The sequence below is a fragment of the Podarcis gaigeae genome (assembly GCF_964106915.1).
Source record: "Podarcis gaigeae genome assembly, chromosome: 11".
Taxonomy (NCBI): Eukaryota; Metazoa; Chordata; class Lepidosauria; order Squamata; family Lacertidae; genus Podarcis; species Podarcis gaigeae.
Genome location: NC_139687.1, coordinates 35,571,126 through 35,584,611, shown reverse-complemented (window position 1 = coordinate 35,584,611; position 13,486 = coordinate 35,571,126). Strand labels below are relative to the sequence as shown.

Here is a 13,486-nt window from a genome sequence, read left to right as displayed (position 1 = left end):
CTGAGGTTTTATTTCACTAGCAGAAATGTTTGGGTCCGTTTAGACTCTCGCCTTAACAAAAAAACAGGGCATCTCCAACAAGGAGCTTGCAGATTTCCTTTAAATGTCTGCTTCAGTTACACTTGGAATGCTCCCCTTTGTCCTGTCCTGTCACTCTTGCTATGAACTAGCTCTGAAAGTTCAACAGCTAAAATGACAGGAGCTTTAAGACAGCTCTGTGGACAGGAAATGCAAGAGTTTGTAAAAATCCCCCTGCCCCATAGCTCTTGAAGCATGGCTTAGTGACTGATATTACTTCAGAAGGAAATTATGCAAGTCAAATCCTGCAGTATTATTCCTGAGGGGGAGAAAGAAAAAAAAAGATAATGTGGGTTTCTATAAAATGCATGCCTTTTAGTTTTTAATGTGTCGTAAATAACGTTGAGTTTCCTATTTCCTTAGCACTCATCAAGTCCAAATCGGGGATGGGCCACTTTCTGATCATTGGCTCTTCTGCAAATCCACCTTTTTTTAACGTCGTTTTATGTATTCATGCAAGCGCACAGGTAAAACTACAAAAAGAATTCTGATGCCATCATGGGATAATCTGCTCAGGAAATGGCAAAGTCAGCATTATGACACAGTAATCTTGATGTAATCATATAGATGTGGTTGGTTTTTGTTTTTTCTTCGGGGTGGTGGTAGATAAGACATAAAGGAAAAGAAAGCCGCGGTAAACTGCATGCACTGCATTATGTTAAAAATTTGGAAATAATCAACTAAGCTATGGTAAATTCTGAAAGCCTTGGTGGCAGTGCAGAAATAAGAGACCATGAAATTCAAAACACTAAAGTCCAGGGATAAATTCGGATGAGTTGAACTTCAAAAGCATTCTTAGTCTTACAGTTAATAAACTGTGAAATCCAGTCAAAGATAGGCATGTTTTGAGTCCCAATGTCTTAATTTATTTCTGAATGAAATATTACATAGTTCAAATACACTTAATTTGGGGTTGAAAGTTACTTAATTTTGGTTAGGAAGGCCTTTGGGATTTATTTATTTTTAAATTAAAGAAGGGAGATCAACTCTTAAGTACCCTTCTTTTGAAGGACACTCTTTTTGTTTAAAACAACAGCAAACCAACAAAACAATGTTCAGGTTCTCAGGAATCATAAATGTGATCACATGAACACTTGAAGAGCTAAAGACTGCACACTGAAAAATGCAGAGTATTCTAATGTTACAGGAGGCTCCTATTTTAAGCCTTCTGAGGTGCAATTTCTTTCCTTCCCATATTTCTACGTTTGAGTTTTTATTAATAAATTATTACTATTTATTAAATTGTATACTGCCCCTCACCTGTAGCTCTCCGGGTGGTTCACAGCATAAAAATACAAGCTAAATATACAGAATACATAACAAAAACAAGAACAAAACAAGCCAATAGCCTCCCTCCCCCTCCCATAAACATTTAAAATTTTATAGGATGCTAGTTGGCTAAAGGTCTGGTTGAAGAGGAACATTTTTGCTTGGTGCCTAAAGGTGTATAATGAAGGCGTCAGGCGAACCTCCCGGGGGAAATTATTCCACAAATGGGGAGCTACTGCAGAAAAGGCCCATTCTCACGTTGCCACCCTACAAACATATTAAAAGACTCTGTTATAGGTCACAACTAGCGTTTTGAGTTGTGCCCAGAAATGGACTGGCAACCAGTGTAGCTGTTGCAACTTGGATATCACATGCTACTTATAATTGGTCCTGGCCAAGGGCTTGATGGCAGCAATGTGTTGTGCCAAACAGAACAGAAGTAACATCAAAAACAAGCCAAGGCCAATCCTTGGGTCAATGTACAATGGGGGCATACTTTATCCCTAGGCCAGGCGTGGCTGCCTTCACTACAGGGCAACCCTCTGATGCCCACTTGCCAGCAGTGGCCATGGCCAAAGCAAAACCACTAGTGCCAATGAAGTCTTTCCTTCTAAGCCTAACTGCAGCATGGGGGGGGGGGCGGATTTTCATTGTGATCATGGTGACGATGGAGAGAGTTAAGCCTACCTTCTCAGATGCTGCGTTACCAATGAAGATTGTCTTGTCCCAATGCCTGTAATCAAATAAGGAAGGCAACAACATGATTGCAGGCTCCACAGTTAGCACTGCATGGAGCTAGGCCCTCCGACTTAGGGATGAGCCAACTTGTTGCTTCAGTTTTCTACATTTCTGCAGCAATTTGCAAATGTTAGTTAAAATAATCCTCAAACTCACCAGCCTTTTGGTGTGAATTTCTCTTAGTAAACACATTTTTGTATGCAGTTTTGACTAATGTACACATGTCTGCGAGCAATTCTCCTCCCCCCCCAAATATTATTGTATGTTATTTCACTAATATATGCATTTATATGCACACTTTACAATAGTATGTCCATTTTTTGTACACATCACTTGGCCGGGCAGCTGCACTGCAAGATCAGGAGAAGTGCAAAATTTAAAGGATTACTGTCTGTGTTTGATTCAGAAAGGATGAATAAGGTAAGTTCACCTTTAAATTTCTCCTCCATCCTCAGACCGTCTGAGAATCATAGAATTGTAGTGCTGGAAGGGACCCTGTACTGAATCAACTCCCTGATCCACATTGTACTATCTATCTTGACTGATACAGTCCTCCAAGGTCTTAGACACAGGACCCTCCCTACCCTGCCAACAGGCATCTGGCAAGGATTGAATTGATGCTCTTCTACATGCAAAGCATGCCTGTGCCACCTGAGTTAAGCACACGAAGCTCCCTTTGTAAAAATGCAAAAGATTCCATGTGCTCCAGCGCCTAAAATGTGCATATTGACAACAAGGCCATCTGTCTTGTATGTGACTTCCATAACAGTTCACAAATGGAGAGCATCCTTTTCAGTTGGAGACCACACAGTTAAGAGTGTAAGTTAACCTCAGGAGCAGAAATGTGTGTAAGACACGGCCAGGCATTCTAATGTGTTTGGTTAAGTAAATTACAGGCCCCTTATAATCAGGTTTGGGCTACGCTTTGGAACTAACAGTGCTCGGAGAACCTCGAGGAACTAATTTAGGCAACATTTTCTCCCCTATGCTACTTTGCTCAGTTACCTTAGCAACCATAATCTTTATCTCTGAAGAGGTGGGGAGCCGTGAAAGAAGGAAAGCAGGAGAAACTGCAGCAAAGACTCTTGCTAATCCTCTTCTTATGCCGTCAGATTTCAGCTGCTATTATTTTACACTCGCATACTAGGTGGTACTGGGGAATGTCCTCTGAGATGGTGTGCTGATGCTGCATGGCTTTTGTTTGATGCTTTGATTTCACAGAAAAATCTCACGACTGGCTTCACGCCGGGTGCTACTCAGATGATATATTTCAGTGGAATTATACAATCCAACACATAAATGATAATCGTTATCCCAGCTGTTGCACCGCCAGTCAGAAGAGCTGGAAGTATTTTGCAAGAATACGTGGAAACCTCTGTGTAGTTGTGGTGGTCAGTTCCGAAAGCTGGCAAGGTCAGGCAGCTCCCAAGGACAGTGGATGGATGGAAATTTGAGGGATCTCCATGTGATGCTCCTCTTTGTCCTCCTAGCACACAGGAGGGGATGCTCAAGGTCATCCCTTGCAGGTCTGAAGCCAGTCTAAAAGTTTGGACTGGGGCACCAAAGAAGTTGGGAGTAGAGTAGAGTTGCTAACCTGGTTGGATGGTGTCTTCTATGCCTCCTTCTGGCAACTCCTGCAGCCAAGCTGGTGCCAAACGTATTGCTCTGCTTTCCAGTGAGGCCAAGGAGGAGGTATTGTCTGGGCAGCCCAGGACCTCACTTTTGCTAACATAACAACGCAGACGCAGTGATTCTCCAGTGGTTTGACTTTACCCCTAGAGGGGCACTCCAATGTCTCTTAAGACAGATGGATGTCAACATTATTATATTAATTTATTATAATGATCATAATGTTCATTATTACTGTTACCTGAACAGGTCCTGCAGCAGCAGCAGGCCAGGTTGGAGGGCAACTATTTTGGGGATTAGCAGAGCACAGCATCCTCCTACTGCCCTTCCTTCTGTTCTTCACCTGCTTGTTTTTATCCTTCCATCCATCCATCCATCCTCTGGCTGCCTTGGCTTTCCCTTCTCTTTACTCTTCCTCGGTTTTCTTTAGCTCCATTCACTTGTTCCCTCCCATCCATCTTATCCTGTGATACGTAGAGAAACCTGAAGACTGGTTTCAGGCACACAAAAAGTTGTGTATAGACAAGCTGAACTGCTATGGGAGGGACATCTTCATTCAGCTACTTTAGAACATGGAAGTTTGATAATTATATAACAAGACAGTGAGAGTGAGACTTGACTCCTGTTTCTAGAACCTGTGTAGGTTTAAAGCTCAAAGTGACAATTTCCCCCATCCCTCACAGAATTTGGACTGCATGTATTCTGGCAGTTTTGTGTCCTAAGCAGTTAGAATGTTCACAAACATTTAATGCCGCTGTAGCAATTAGTGTCAGGACCTTTACTGCCAGAAGAGCGATAAAATGACACTACTAGATGGCAAACAGTCAATTTCACTCCAAAGAGGAACTTCAAAAGACAAGAAAATGTCCTGTTATAGAGAGACATTACCAATAAGGGCAAGTAGCTATGCACTGTTTTTTTCTTTTTCTTTTTAAAGAGTGGCATGTATTTTATTAAACACTCTCCCTCGTGATTATGTTCTTGTTTTCATCAGAGTTCAGAGAGCATTTGTATTACCAGCAATGGTAGAGACCATTTGCCCCATTGCCAAGAATAATGCCAGTCTGCACCACACAGTTTTAAAGTCTCTGGGTACCTTTTGTTACATTTTCACTTCTTTTGATAAAAACAATAGAAACTGAATCTGACTTAAATCTGGCTCTGGGAACACAGGGGTGGTAGAAGGATTCTCTATCTGATTAGCAGCTTCATTTGTCACCATCTAAAGCTGGACACAGGTCTAGAGTTACGATCTGCAGCCCCCTATAAGTTCTCTAGCATTGTAATTGGACCTTGACCTCTCTGAAAGCAGGAGGTGCCTTGTTTTCACTCAAAGAAGTTTCTGAGAAATCAGACCTTCTAATCTGGATGAAGGCCTGAATGAAACCTTGTTAGGGAAGGGATTAAATCCCAGCAGGCCTTGCCACTTCTGTGGGGCTGTTTGCAAAGGCCTTTGGCGGTCTTCTGCAGAAGGCTGGAGGTGGTCCTTCTCAGTTTCATCTGGACACACAGGAAGATTGGAGTTCTCAGCAGGTACCCAGGAGAGATGTCACTTGAACTGAACTATCTGTCTTGCCTGTAGCTGCTGCCCAAATGCACCAACTTGGCTTTTTCTCATTGTCTTTAAAAGACCACCGGCCTTCCATGCTGCTGCCAGCAAAAGATGTCAAGTGAGAAGAGAACTCCCTTATGCACAATACGTGGTTGAAAAGCAGGCGCAGATCCAGGAAATGCGTCGAGATAATTTTTCTCCATGTATGCCAACGTTGAAAATTTAGGTTTTATTCTGGTAGTGAGAAATCCTTTTCTACTGCTATCAAAAGTAAGTGTATCTAATGATGCACTGGATCAAGTCTAGTAAGTGAGAGTAAGTATTGCTGTAATAAATGGGAGTGTTTTCCTGTTACTGAGACCTACTACTGAGAGCAGTAATTATTGTGCTTAGGACCGGGGGTGGGGGGAATGGGGTCATCCTGTTTTTTATTATGAACAAACCTTGGAATAAATTGAAACAGATCTTCCCAGCTGCCTGGATGTTTCAAGGAGAAGGCCCAGCTCCTGTGAGGAAGAAGAGAGAAGGAGCTTTCAGGCCAAAAGTGCAAGTTAAGAGAAGGCTTTATAACATCTCGAGCCACAGTAACTGAAGCAACTCTGAAGGGTGACATGGAGACTTCAAGGCAAAACGTAACATTTTCGTCATTGGTGCAAGAGATTTTTCTTCCCAAAATAACCAGTATGGAAGGGGCTATGCTGGATCAGAGCTGGGGACGGGGGCTTTAACCCTTTGCAATCACCATGGCCATAATTAGAAATGCCCCCCCCCCTTCTTGACCTTCAGTTTGCAATGGAAGGAAAGTTTTTTGTAGCAGTATTTCAACAGCTATAATGTCAAGTTCTGGTCATAACTTTGCAGATAATATAACAGACTTTATTCAACAATAATGGAAGAACATTGGGGCTCATTTTGATGCCTTGCTTGTTTTATTCATAGTCCTTTATTTGAACAAACCCTCTGCTTGAAGGGATGTCTGGTCTAATGTCGGTTTAAAGATAAGTAAGTTTAGGAAGGGCAAGCAGGAGGGACCTTAAAGTTGCCTGTCAATAGTGAGCGCCGAGACAGCATGACAGGTTACTTGGCTACAGTCTTTTCCCCTATAGCAAGATGCATTGTATTTCTATTCAGATTGCAGTAATTTTTTCTAAATTTGCATCTTTACATACTAAGTAGCATATATATATATATATATATATATATATATATATATAATGAAAATCTGTCATATTCTGTCCTCTTTTGGAGGGGCGATACATAAGTGGCCATTCTGCTCAATAAACAGTTAATAACACATACATTGTCTAGGTTCAGCCCCTGCTATGAACTCTAATGGTAACACTCTTTTGACTGATAAGAATCAGATTCTAGGGGGCAGAATCCTTTAAGAACATCCTGAATCATGACTCATTTGCCAGCTAAAAGGCTATACAGGAATTACCTCAGTGTGATACAATCAGCTTCTGGCCCAGGAATCTTACATGGCTGAAACCGAGGAGGCCATTAAATCCTTATCTTACAGAAAGGCAGCTGGTACTGATGCTGCGATGCCGCCTTAGATTGACTCGAAACCATCCCCAAATATCTTTTTTAACCTCATGCTGATTTCACCACATCCCTCAACGAATGTGGCATCATGAAAAGATACCTGGGGCGCGTAAAGATACCTATGTCGTTCGGTGGCATGAAAGGAAAGGAAATTGTTTCCTCTGAAATAGCCACAGAGGGATTTCCAGCTGCAGATGGAAAGAATCATCCTCCTAAACAACTTGGACCCACAGTACCTTAAAGACTGACTGATTCTTCATGTTCCACCTCATTCTTTCAGATCTTCTATTGGGGAGCATTTAGCGTAGCAGAGCCTGCCCTGTGGAAATATTTGGTGGTAGAAGTCTATCAGAAGCCATTCCCGCCTTCTTTTAGATACTGTTTGAAATTTGTGCTGTTCAGACTTTGCAATGTTGCTTTTTTTAACCATCTCGTATTTATTGCCGTTATTATTTAGATTACAGTGGTACCTTGGTTCTCAAACTTAATCTGTTCCAGAAGTCCATTTGACTTCCGAAACCGTTCGAAAACCAAGGCGCGGCTTCCGATTTGCTGAAGGAGCTTCCTGCACTCAAGCGGATGTTCAGCTTCCGAAAAACATTCGAAAACTGGAACACTTACTTCTGGGTTTTCGCCGTTCAGGAGCTGATTTGTTCTCTCTCTCTCTCTCTCTCTCTCTCTGTGTGTGAATGAATGAATGAATGAATGAATGAATGAATAAATAAATAAATAAATAAATAAATAAATAAATAAAGTGTCTGACTAGGACCAGGGAGGCCCAACTTAAAATCTCCACTCAGCCATGAAGCTCGCTAGGTGACCATGGCCCATTCACTCTCCCCACCTTTCTTAAATTACAATAAAGCAGAATAAAATATCAAGTCTATGAATGCTAGCCAGTCATGATGGCTATATGAGCCCTCCAAGGTCAAAGGTCACTGAATACCTGTTGCTGTGGAACAACAATGAGAGCGGTCTAATGCCTCCATGCCCAGCTTGTAGGCTTCTCAGAGGCATTTGATGGGTCACTGTGGGAAGCAGGATGTTGTACTAGCTGGATCTTTAGTCTGATCTGCCACTGGCTCTCTTATTTATGAAGGAGCTGTAAAAAAAAGGGAAAAAATAACCAGCTGCTAAATAGATGTGATGACTATTCCTCTAAAAGAAGCCAGAGGACTTGAGCCAGACATTTTACAGCATAGTAATGACCACCAAGACATTTATTCTTGTATTTAATCTTTAAAGTACTTTGAACAAGGCTTTACTGAAGGATGTCAAGAGTATGTGTGTACCATATACCTATGGTAACACATACTCCCTGTTTTTGGGGGGCTTGAAGGGACATGGACTGTATCAGGTGAAACACAGTTACCAAGAACAAAACACTTGGCTATTTGTTGATTTTATAGAGGCATGTATGGTGTGTTTATGATAGATCCATTCCTTGGCCCTACCTATGGTTCAAGAAGATCCTGGTTGCAGGACAGTCAACTTCAGAACTTTTAGTGGGCAAGCAGGCCAGCCGCATTCTTGGAAAAATAAGCTATTGAAGCACTATAGAAAAACAACTGTGTAAGATAAGAATGGGGTAACCTCAGCCTTGAAGGCCAAATTCCAGCGCTTTCTATCAGGCCCCAAGGACTCTCCTCAGGTCACATACCTCAGGTCTCTCCTCAGGTCACATACCTACAGACTGTGCTCTGCATCCTATGTGAGTCCTTTCCCCTGTTGGAATGGACTCTTGAACTGTGAGACTGATAAGAGTCACACCTATTATTCTGACCACTTTTGCATGTGGCCCCTGGAAGGTCCCCCATGAAGAAATGCAGCCCCTGGGCTGAAAAAGCTTCCCCACCCCTAGCATAAGACAGGATTTCTCCTGCAGGAGAGTCAGTAGGACAGCAAGCGGCAAACAGAATCAGAGGCTGCTTGTTTATCTGCGTTGCATAACAGAAATTAAATGCAAACCACAGGGAAGGTAGTTCTTTCCTGCTTAAGGAAAAATATATATATTATCAGAGACAGGCTTCTATATGGTTATTCATGACCACATAACCTGTAGGCTGAATAACTTTGCTCCTTTTCAGCAAGCCACAAATGCAAATAATCTGAAGGCAGAACGGTGGTAACGACAACATCCCGATAACTGTGAGGCCTCCAGCCATTTCACAGACATGCCACATTCTAATAACATCCTTCCTGGTATTTTAAAAGTTTTTCATCACAAGGCAATTTCCTTTGAACGTAATCATTGTTTTAATTAAGTTCTGCATATGTAGTGCATTGTTATAAGCTCTCATAAAACACTGTGTACAATTATGTTTAGAGTGTACAACTAAATAAGAATTGCCATTAATGAAATCCCTTATCAGAAGACCAAAAAAAGAAAAGGGGAAAAAAGCCTTAGCTGGAGCTTAGGCAATGCCTCTTAAACATGTATTTGGCATGAAAGGAAATAATTTGGTCATCTGAAGGGCATGGGAGAATCTAGGAAGGATAAATTAGTTGTGGGGAGGAAGTAGAGAGGATGGAGGGTGGTAGCAAAATTCTGAGGGGGCCCAGAATAAAGGGTCCTTGCTTTGTTTCCTAGATTTAAAAGAAGGTATGATAGTCACTCCCAATTTCTCTAATGTTCTAATAAGTTAAAGTAATGGCAGGTTTCAGCAATTCTAGGGGAAATAATATTTTTACAGGCAAAGTTCCATTAGGCATTGTTTGACATTTATTGCATATATAGCACATTGCAGAAAATCCATTAGCAACTGATGGGTTGTTAGGAAGGAAATTCGCCAGGTTGTGTTTTTACTCCACTTCAGGTGATTAGCACAGAATGACTAGTGGTCTAATTTTCATAGAAATGTTAATATGTACGACACGGGGAACATAGGAAGCAGCCTCACAGTAGGTCAGACCACTAGTCTGTCTGGCTCAGTGTTGTCTACACTGATTTGCAGTGGCTCTCTAGGGTTTCAGAGCAGGAGATTTTCCCAATCTGACCTGGAGGTGCCAGGATTGACTTTGGGACCTTCTGCATATGAAACACACGCTCTTCCACGGAGCTTATCTTTGCACAAATATTAAAAATATTTTTATTAGACTATGAACAAAATATATTCCAATAATGTATTAGGTGGCTGTGGCAACCCAGTAAGATGGGTGGTATATAAAGTTGTTGTTGCTGTTGTTGTTACTATTTTCTTTGCATGAGCCCTCTTCCTCCAGTTTTAATACTGGAGTGAGCTTGTCTCATTGTAAGCGATAATAAATTATTTAATTTATTCACATACTTTCTTACAGAACTAGTAGTCAAGAAAATGGAAGGCCAAAGATGGAGCCCAGTCCAGATGGAAACACTGAATTTCCAAATGCTTGTGTGTCATGGTTCTAGGGGCTGCTTGTGCGTAAACCGGCACCACACCTGGCTGGGTTGCCTGAGTGAACCTTTTCTGTCCGGACAGCCACTCGCCCGTGGCTGTCTCAATCGCTGGCAGAATCCGTCAGTGGGCGTTTCTTGAACTTCTTCCAGCAAAGAAGCTCTTTGACGCCTAGTCTCCGCCTACTCTCCCGGCGCGGAAGCCTTCTGCGCATGGAGGGTGTGGGCAGCGGAGGACCCGTGCTCTCCCCGCTGGTCCCCGGCAAGGAGTCATGGGACCGCCTTGCCGATTCCCCCATCTGCCCCCCTTCTCCACTGGTGCTATGCTGATTCCCTTCCCCAGAAGATGGGATGCCTCTCCCCATCCCGGGACGCTCTCTGGAATCCCTCTGGAGCCCTCTCTCTCCCTCCAGCCTTGATGGCAGTTCCCTGACATTGTGCATACCTGATGCCCTTAGTAGCTCAGTTGGTAGAGCATGAGACTCTTAATTTCAAGGTTGTGGGTTTGAGCATGTTGGGCAAAAGATTCCTGCATTGCAGGGGTTGGATTAGATTACCCTTGTGGTCCCTTCCAATTCTACAGTTATATGGTTCTACTCTCTGCCTCAAAGGTGCACAATCCAGAGCAAGGACTCTGATTTACTCATTGTTCTGAGCATGTGGTTTTGCATATGAGACTTTGGACCGCTCACCTTGGTCAGAGTGAGCTGACCAAGCTTTCTGGTCTAAATAAAATTTAAAAATATTCTATAACATTTCATAATCCAGCTAGGTATCTCAATGATTTTGCCTTTGGGACAGAACATTAGAAAGTGGGTGCAAGTTTTACTGAGCAAGTAGGGAAAATACCAACTCTGTGGTTTTTTTTCCTTACTATTCTGCCTGTAAAAGTAAACAGGAAATAGTAAAAAAATAAAAAATCAATAAATAAATTTTAAAATGAAAGCAGATTACATTGCTTTCCACAGTTCCCTACCCCTATTGGCTATAGGCCCCAGACAACTCCTCTTAGGAATCAATCCCCTGTGAACACGCACCTTGGGAGTAAACTTACCTGAACACAAGTGGAATATAGGCATCTAAATAATCAAGCCAGACTGGTTGAAGCATTGGAGTTGTCTCTATGTCCATTCCCCCATCTCAAAAAAACCTTCTACGGAATAAGGAGATGCCTGTGGTATTCACACTTTTACAGCCATTTTATACCACTTTATCTTCACAACAGCCATGTGATTAGGCTGAGAGTTGGTGATTGGCCCAAGGCAGGAAATGAGTTCATTCGAAATGTGAAACTGCACAAGCTCAGAGTATATTTTGTAGTCCACAAAAAGCTTATGTCATAATAATTGCGTTCATCTTTAAGATACCACAATATTTCACTCACATTATTTGATGGATTCCTTCTCGGGGGAAACAGGGTGTTTTGGGAAGTGCACAACAGCCCCCCGTCACCTTAAGCCCCCTTTCTCCCCCCCCCCTTAAATATGGAAAATGTGACACTGTGTATAGATGTTTTATCTATGAAGGCCTGAGCCACTTACTCTAGGAATTTAAGAGCATGAGGGGTTGAGAGCTAAAGGTTTTGAAAAATACCCCTGCAAAGTGATTTACTGTGCTATGTGGCGTACCTGCAAAAGGAGTTAAAACACCCTTGGAAGTTGCTAGGGAACAGAAGTTGCTGCATCATTGACCATCCAATGAGAGATCGTTCTGATGATGTAATGCTTCTGTTTGGTCTGTGCTGATATCATTTTAGGAGAAGCCAGGATGCAGTATTGTTCTGAAAACACAGGAACAATCCAACTTGAATTAACTATTTTTTTAAAAAATTGAGGCTGGTTTGGTTCTGCTCATTGCACCGCTACTATTACAAGATAGGGAATGGAACCTTCCCTCCATAAAAGCACCTCAGTGTCCACAGTAATGCATAGATGTGACACAGTTCACCTAAGATTAAAAGCTGAGCTATATTTTAAGCTCACCCTGGGAGATGCTGAAAATAGCAAGTCTAGAGATGAACTCCTCTCCTTCATGCCATAACAAGTTGGAACATTCACGGTACTGTGAATACTTCCTGCATAGTAAGTTTTCTTGCCCCTGCCAGTACTGGCCACATGGCAAATGGGAATGAATAAATTATCAGTGTTGTATAGTGGTTAGAGGGTTGGACTGAGACCTGGGAGGCCAGGGTTCAATTCTCACTCAGCCATGGAGCTCCTTGGGTAACCTTGGGCCAGTCTACCTCACAGGGCTGTTGTGAGGATAAAATTGGGGGGGGGGGTGAGAAGGGTGTACACAACCTTGAGTTCCTTGGAGGAAAGATTGGAGAAGAGTGAAAATATATAAATAGTGTGCTGTATATTCCTAGATATCATGGCCAAGAGGGGGAATCATCATAATCTACTCCAAAATTCTGTATGCAATCCATTGCACATATAAGTGACCCAATCTCCATGTGCAAACTACAGACAAGCTCCCAGGATTTATTAGACAACCTGCTGTGGTCAGAGGATCTCTGTAAGCACACCTGAGCTTCCATGCTTTGAACCAATGTTTCTCAAAATTGGCTCCCCAGCTGTTGTTGGACCACAACACCCATCCCTAGCTAGCAGGACCAGTAATCAGGGATGATGGGAGTTGCAGTAATCCAGCAGCTGGGGACCCAAGTTTGAACAGATCTCCAGCTGGGCTGTGTAGCTTCAGTGTGACCCAAGCAGCATGGAAGGGCTTCTCCACACTAGAGCAAAATGGGGGTTTGCACCAGCTTTTCTTCTCATTAATGAGGTGACATCATCCCCATCCCACTGTTGCCCTAAACCAGGGGTCAGCAACATTTTCCAGCTGTGGGCAGGTCCACCATCCCTCAGACCATGTAGGGGGCTGGACTATTTTTTTTGGGGGGGGAAATGAACGGATTCCTATGCTCTACAAAAAACCCAGAGATGCATTTTAAATAAAAGGACACATTCTACTCATGTAAAAACACGCTGATTACTGGACCGTCCGTGGGCCAGATTGAGAATGCGGTTGGGCCCCATCCGGCCCACGGGCCTTAGGTTGCCTACCCCTGCCCTAAACCTTTCTTGCCCAAAATGTATATTGTTGTTTTGTTATATTGTAACATGATTTTTTTTTTAAAATGTCTGTGCCCATTGTTTACTGTTGTTATTACTTACAATATATAAAAGGCCATCAAAGTTTTATAATGAATATGAGTGTAGATATAAAATCTGTTCCTTGTTAGACTCAACGCCAAACATTTCTACCTAAAGATAGCATCTTAAGTACTCACCACAGAA

The 13,486-nt window shown here is 42.4% G+C and overlaps 1 protein-coding gene across 1 annotated transcript in view; it reads right to left on the bottom strand.

The window, feature by feature from the left end:
• NSA2 (NSA2 ribosome biogenesis factor) overlaps positions 1 to 13,486 on the bottom strand; it is a 352,088-nt gene that overhangs the window by 93,143 nt on the left and 245,459 nt on the right. The gene's annotated exons all lie outside the window — the stretch shown is intronic.